The 7,436-nt window shown below is 46.3% G+C and overlaps 1 long non-coding RNA gene across 2 annotated transcripts; it reads right to left on the reverse strand.

The window, feature by feature from the left end:
• Window positions 1-356: 356 nt before the first annotated feature.
• Window positions 357-2,127, reverse strand: LOC125524748. Of its 2 annotated transcripts, none has more exons than XR_007290933.1 (3): window positions 742-2,127; window positions 551-632; window positions 357-442 (listed from the first exon to the last, which is right to left on the reverse strand). It is a non-coding gene; the product is annotated as an uncharacterized LOC125524748 (long non-coding RNA). The 2 variants fall into 2 exon arrangements; XR_007290932.1 differs by having other exon boundaries at window positions 551-604; window positions 742-2,114.
• Between the last annotated feature and the right edge of the window lie 5,309 nt (window positions 2,128-7,436).

A 7,436-nucleotide genomic window follows, 5' to 3' on the forward strand; every position in this document is an offset into this window, starting at 1 on the left:
GCATCAACCATAAATGACATGCAAGAACTTATCAATAACATCACCGAGTAACACTTAACCAACTAACAGCAACGGAACAATGCCTATTAACAGTACTCGGTAACCATCGTTAGTCATGCACCAAAGAGCATGACCAACCCAACATGTACTACTATCAAGCATGTCAATATGAAAGTAATACTAGCAACTAGCAGGGCATGATAACCAGGTGCATACCAACATAACAAACAAGTACGCACAATCCCAGAAGCATTTCCGAAACAACGACAACCATATTTTAAACAAGCAATCATTTAATAAATATTCAAGTTGAAAACCATGGCTACTGCATGACTATCATGCAAGTGGGTATTGTGGCTTGCCTGGGGGTGAAGAAGGCACCGGGAAAAAGTGTGGTGAAGCCGCGAAAAGATTTGCCGAAAACAGTTCTCTCTTGGAGGGGCTGTTTACGTGCAAGGGCAAAAAGGTCATTTTCACAATGTCAAACCATAGTGAAAATAAAACCAACAGAACAGGCTTGACGAAACAAAGACGTGGGCTTTGGAATCACCTCATTTGGAGTTGTGGTTAAAAAGATACGAAGGGTTGAAGTTCAGGCACTTTTCTGCAAAAATATCATCACAAACAAGTCCCTGAGTGGATAAGGCAGAAGTGCAAAGTGAGAAATACGCTTTCTGAGAAAGCAAACGTAGTTTGGGCTGAAACAGAGAGGGATACGCTTTCAGAATAACGAAAACGTACTCTGAGCTGAAGCAGAGGGAAAATACTCTTTCCCGAGGTGAAAACGTACTCGACTAAGTACGCCTCCACTTAATCCAGTCAGCAGGGGCGGGGCCGGGGCTTGTTTCGCTGACGTGCGGGTCCCACGGGCTGTGGGGCCCGTCACTTATCCAGCTAGGTGGGGGGGAACGGGGCGCCGTGCGGCTGACGGGCGGGTCCCGCCTTATCCACTCGCTCTCCTCCTGGCTCCTTCTTCTAGCTCGCGACGGGGAGGAGACAGAGGGCGAGGCCGGCCGGCCCGACGACGATAGCCGGCGGCATGGTCCACCATTCGAGGCACCTGACCTACTGGCATGATCAGCAGGATGAGGCGGTCCCCTTCAGGTAGGGTACGGCCACCGACGAGCTTGGAAGAGCGCGGGAAGCCAGCCGCGGCGGACGACTGCTTCGGGCGCCGGTGAACCAGGTGCTACGGGGCTCGGGTAGAGTAGGGGAACGGTGAGGGAGCTCCGCCAGGGGCTGGTAGGAGCTTTAATGGAGGAGGAAGTGGGAGAGGGGCTCGGGCTTGAGCAAATCGAGGAGAGTGGCCGCGGCGGCCATGGTAGCAATGGTGGAGTAGGAGAGCTCCAGAGGCTTGGGCGAGGGGCTGGGGAGGGCTAGAGGAGTGTGCGGAGGCCGCTGGTGTGCTCGAACGGCTCGGGGAAGGCCTATTTATAGGCAGGGCGAGGGCTTGCCGCGCTGGCGTCACTGCAAACACGTGGCCGGTGCCGCGGACGCGTGTGCTTGCGCATGAGCTCGGGGAAGGCGACGACGAAGGCAACGGACGAGCCACAGAGGTCACGGAGACGAGCGGAGATCGAGGACAAGAGGGGAAACGGCCACGGCGCCGTTAATGCTCAGTCGGCCACAGTACGCCCGTGGGCGCGCGGCGACGAGCACTGATAGAGGGGCTGACGGAGGGGGAGATAGCTCCAGGAGGACGACGACGATGCGGGCCAGCTGTTGGACAGGTTCATGAGCGCGAAGGCGACGAGAGGAGGAGGGGCCCGAGCAAGAAGACGCCCTGGACGGGGCCAACGCCAGCAGAGCGCGCGCATTGCATGCCAAAGCGGTGGTCACCGCGCGCACTGGTGCACACAGTGCCACAAGCAATGACAACCGATGTCTGGGATGGAGTCCTTCCTGGGGAGGTTCCAACCGTGGTGGGAGTTTCGTTAAAAGTGCTCTGGTTAAGTGGTAAACCACCTCTAAAGTTTACTGCAGTAAACTTGATCGAGCACTGCTGATCCACAAAGACTTGGTTGAGGTCAAGGGAGTTGTCTGGTAGATTGAGGGTAAGAAGGACTTACATCCTAGTAACTTTGAGAAGAATTGGGCCACTAATTAATATAGTTGCTTTAGAACTAAGTAATCTGGTCCAGAATGAAGATCATGATGATGCTCTCAAATGGAGGAGCTACTTGAGCTGAAATTTGGCAAGGCACGCTTATTTAGCCATATGAAGATTCTGCAAAAGGTTTCATACCAATCGGATAAACCAAAATGGTACTTCCTTCACAAACATTTCCACTGACCAGAAACTTGCAAAAATTCTAGAGGACAAATGGCTTGATGAAACATGCCCAAAATGGGTGGAGGTAAGTTATATGGATAAAAGTAGGGGTAGAAAAATTGGCAGCCATAATGGAGCAAGATAAAATATACTTGCTTCACAAACTGAAATTTTGGACAGAATCAAAGAATTGATGGTGAGCTCACATGGAGGCATGACATGAGCTCTACTTTGGTGCAGAGTGATGATTTGGTTATAAGAAGGGCCATGCAAAATGGCAACTCATTTGGATATGCCTAGTTTGTACTTCCTTCACAACCAGTTCCCTCAGACAGGAACTTTGGAAAATCATAATTAAATAATTACTAGGAAAATGAGGTTGCACTTTGGCATGTGGCAATGATATGGACAGGAAAAGGTGTCCAAGGAGTTTGAGGTCCTTTGGGAAAAGATAAATGGCACTTGCTTCACCATGTGCCATTTAGGGCAGAATAGGAAATGAATTATTTGAGCATGATGAGGAACATGGCAAATGAAATATTTTGCCATATTTGAGAACATATGACCAAAACAATTTATGAGAATTACTTGGGAATTTTAGGAGTGATAGAAATATAGGTTTCTTCACAACCTAGGGCAAATTTGAGTTATTCCTTTAATAGAAAAGGAATATTCCCAATAAAAAGAATATTGGGATTTGGGATAGGATGAAAATGACAGGGTCTAGGGAAGGATTTGGGAATGACAAGCCACTCTGGAAGCAAAGAAGAGGGCATCTTCTTCAGTTTCCAGACCACAAAGCCACGGAAAAAGAAAACTCAAGCAAAAACCTCAAAAAAAAAACAAAAGGAAAAGAAAGGGCCAAAAATCAGGCTGTCACAAACCTTACCCACTTAAATAAATCTCTTCCTCGAGATTTGGTTGCTCAGGGAACAAGTATGAAAATACTGACTTAAGGAAACCGTTTCCAACTCGGGTATCCTTTTTCTTATTTTTGTTCCCACTAAATTTTTATCTGACTAGCCCTGGGGTGGTTTGCTTTAATATATCCATATTCTGACAGATCTTACCTTGCCTTGTTCATGCTTATACAGACTCCAGTTTCTTTTTAGATCTGCTGACTTAGCTGACTGTGATTGATTCTCACGACTGAAATACATGTCGGTCTCACAAATCCAAGAGCGATTTCCGCTGGGTGTGTCATCCGGCACTAACAATCTTTCATGAAGTGCTGATCAGATTTTTCTAGTGGACACCCAAGCTCTAACTCCTTGCATTGGGTTTCTCCACTAAATGTAGGTCCTTCGGGTTCCAAACAGTGAATTGGGTCATAACCGCTTTCCTGACAGATTTTGGCTTATCGGGGAAGTTTTTGAATCATCTTAGCTGGTTCCACTATCTTGAGTATCGGATCCGTACCAAATATTTGATTGTTGCCTGTCATGGCTAACATAAGAGTTTGACCTATAGGATAATATCTGCAGACTTGACTGGTGGCGGTTCTGCACCACGCGGGTCTTGCAGCAATTTTCATACCCACATTACTAGTCTTGCTCCTTCATTATTGTTTTCTTGGTCTGGATCCTTGGTTGAAAGAGCTGGGTCATATTGCTTCTTTGTATCACCATAGGTACTGCCGGTACAATCTTTTGGCAATCGTAGCCTATCCTCATTTTTCTGACAAGGTACCCCATTTAATTGCAGGTTCAACACCCCTCAAGTTCTGACTGATTCTTGCTTCTGACCAAACTGTTGTAGATCTGATTTTATTGCCATATGCTGTCAATTCACAGCATACTACCTTGTGACAATGTCTTACTGAGGAAGATTGGCTGATTTGTCCTCGAAACTTTCATCGGACAGCTTGCTGAAGAAGACTGGGTATCGTGCTTCAGAAGATTACCCCCTTAAAGACTTTGCTGGGGAAAGACTCAGTACCTTATGCCGGAAGCTTTTCTGGTTGCCTACTGAAGAAGACAGAGTACCTTGTACGGGAAATCATCCATAGGAAGATAGATGAATCTTGCCTTCGAAGCTTCTCGGGTATCTTGCGAGGGGAAATTGGGTTGCTTACACCAGAAGCTTCTTACTGTGATATGCGGACCGATTTCCACATATATAACCATCTTGCAATTTTTGTTATTGATTTCTTGTATGAAACGGGGTTTTGTAGGACTATCCTCCTTTCTGAGTATATGCCATATTTTTTCTTGCTTCCGGGTACGTCGGGTTCCAAAATCATCCTCAACGAAAAACTAAACTTGTACCTGAGCCATACCTTTGATAATATTCTGTCAACCTTGCACACAATTTATCTTCTTGTTGATTTGATCATTTCTGTTATGAGGAGTGCACACTGAGGGAGACTTGGCACTCAGTAACATGATCAGATATTCCCCAATCTGAATGCAGTCGGCTGAGAATTCCATATTGTGGTGAGGAGTGCATGTTAATGAAAACTTTATACTGACATTTCATCCAGGATTTCTTTTGTATTCAGACGAGCTATTTCCAATTTCATGGCAGTCTACTGACAATTCCATTCTGTTTAGCCGAGTTTCCAAATATATGCATCTTTTGCTGACTCTTCGGGTCCGGTGTCGGCTGACGAGCAACTTTAATAGGGGAAAAATTTGTAACACCGAAGGCCCAAAGAAAGAAACAAAAGAAACGACTAAAACAAAAGCACACAAGCATACTACTAATATAATTAATCAAACAATCATCACATATTACTGCTACTCACACAATAATATGCATGCACATCTAAGCACACAAATCTCGCAGAAACTCTGGTATTACGGTCTAATACGCTGTGGCGGTGTGCATGAAAATTATATCCATGTGTGGAAGGAGTTGGCGTAACCGAAGCTACACCAAGCATTGGCTGAACAGTGGCTGGATCTGGATGGATACGCAGGTGAGAACGGACTTGACGATCAAGTAGTGAGACACAAAAGTCACGACCACCTCTTCATCAAGCGTACGAAGGGAATCGTACCTTCCAAAGAATGAAATGACATGGCAAGATAACAGTGGAAGACTAGATAACAGTGGAAGACTGGGTTTATTGGTATTGCCCTTTTTTTGATAACCAAGATCAGTAAGGGTTGCCAAGGGAACGAGATGGAGGGCAATGGATGATGATGTGGTCGCATCACATCGAGGAGCAGGCATGCTAAGAAAGATGGTGCAGGCGGTGGACCGAAAACGATACCACCTACACTCGCAAGATTAACCGTTAGCGACAAAATAACAATTTATATGCATGCTATGCGTCAAAAAAATGCAACAATCAAGTGCAACAAACCAACTGGGGTCTATACTACCGCTTTCTAACGTTCGTGCGGGCTAGGGCATCCTATAGCCAGACCTGCTCTGATACCAAGCGTTGTGGCACCCCGGCTCAGAGAAAACCGGAACGCCCCGTATTCCAGCCCAGAGATCAAGGAGAAGTCTTGTGGAATACGACACTGCTTAGCATAGAACAAACCAGCTTTCTATTATTACACGAATATGATTAAAAGGTCTCCGATATTACAATGAATAACATCGGCATGGCGACACTACGCCATCCTCTGTTGCTCTATGCAAGCAGCAGAACAAGTCGAAGCAGCGGAATAACTCTAGCAGCGGAAAAACTATTGGCAGCGGAACAACGACGACAGTGGTGAACTCCACTCCGCAGGGACTCTGGATGGAACACTTATCCTAGCTCGCGAACACAGGAACAACACGAAACAAGCAAGCAATCCAGGCACGACCTGCAAGCTGGCATGACACGCCAGGTCAAAACATTGAATGTACTTGCAAGCTCACAATTAACCAGAAGCATTCGAGACAAACAAACGGCATGGCAATTACAGGTTAAACAGGAATTAACATGAGATCCTCATAACAACATGACATGAGCAACATGACATCCGAAGTAATACTCCCAAAATAATACCAGATACCATCATGAAAATAATCATAATAGCCACTAAGAATCCAAAGGTAACATGAGACTGATACAGCTAGAACAATATGAGAGGCGATAATATGACTTCTCCAAAATAAATGAAATATTGGAGGAAAAATATTAAAATCAAATATTTGATTTTATTCGGAGTTTATTGCTATTTTATTTGAGTTAGAAAAAATTGCAAGTTTTTCAAAGTTGCATTTTAGGGCCAAGAAAATGTCCATCTTGTTCTAAATATTTTATTTAGCCGGTGAAAATTTGTTTTGGCATTTTTAGATTTTTATTTTATTTTCTAGGATTTATTTAGTTCCGGCGAAATTATTTTAAAAAAAATCGCAGCGCCCGACTGGGCCGAGGCCCAGCCGAGCCAGGCCACCGGCCCACCTCCCCGTGCCGCTGTCTCCTACCCGAAGACCACGCCCACCGCCGCCGCTCGCCGTGGCCGCGTCGGCCACGCGCCCCGCCCCCTTCCCTGAGCCACGCGACCCCCCTCCCCTCTTATAAGCCGACCCGGGCCCCCCATAGAGCCCCGAAGCCGCACCGCCGCCGCCGCAAGCCGCCCGCCCCGCCGCTTTGCGCCGCACGCCGCCGCCGCCGCTCGCCGCTGCCGCTGATGCCGCCGCATGCCGCACCCTGAAGCCCAACGCTGCCCCGCCTCACAGCGCCGCCGCGGAAGCCGCCGGAGGTATACGCCGCCGCCGCGGTTCGATCGGTTTTATTTTAAACCGGTTCCGTTTTTTTAGAAACCCTAGTTCTTTTTTAGATCGGTTCACCGGTTTTTCTCAGTTCAGTTACTTTGCGGACGTTCGTCCGTACGTTCATTTTAACGAACGGCTTTCGCTCGTTAGTTACAGACAACGATCGTTCGTTCGTTAGCATGTTCGTCAGTTTCTTTTTCTCGGATTTTCTGCAATTATTTTCAATTGCGATTTCTGATCCGATTTTCGTTTCAGTTTATATTTTCGCTCGTTTGTCGGAATCAGGCGATTCAAGCGCCTAGATCTTCGTCTCGAAACCCTCTTTCTGTTTAATCAACTTGAACAAGATTTTGGTACTGTAAAATTTGACCTTAGTCCAGATTAGTAAACAGATCTTGTTTCATTCGCAGTTTGAGTTTCATTGCTTTGTTTGATTTGATTCTTTTCGCAAACCGGAGTTCTTAAGTTGAACTTTCTGGTTAGATCTTCTTATTTGAGATTT

The sequence above is a fragment of the Triticum urartu genome, chromosome 7 (assembly GCF_003073215.2).
Source record: "Triticum urartu cultivar G1812 chromosome 7, Tu2.1, whole genome shotgun sequence".
NCBI lineage: Eukaryota > Viridiplantae > Streptophyta > Magnoliopsida > Poales > Poaceae > Triticum > Triticum urartu.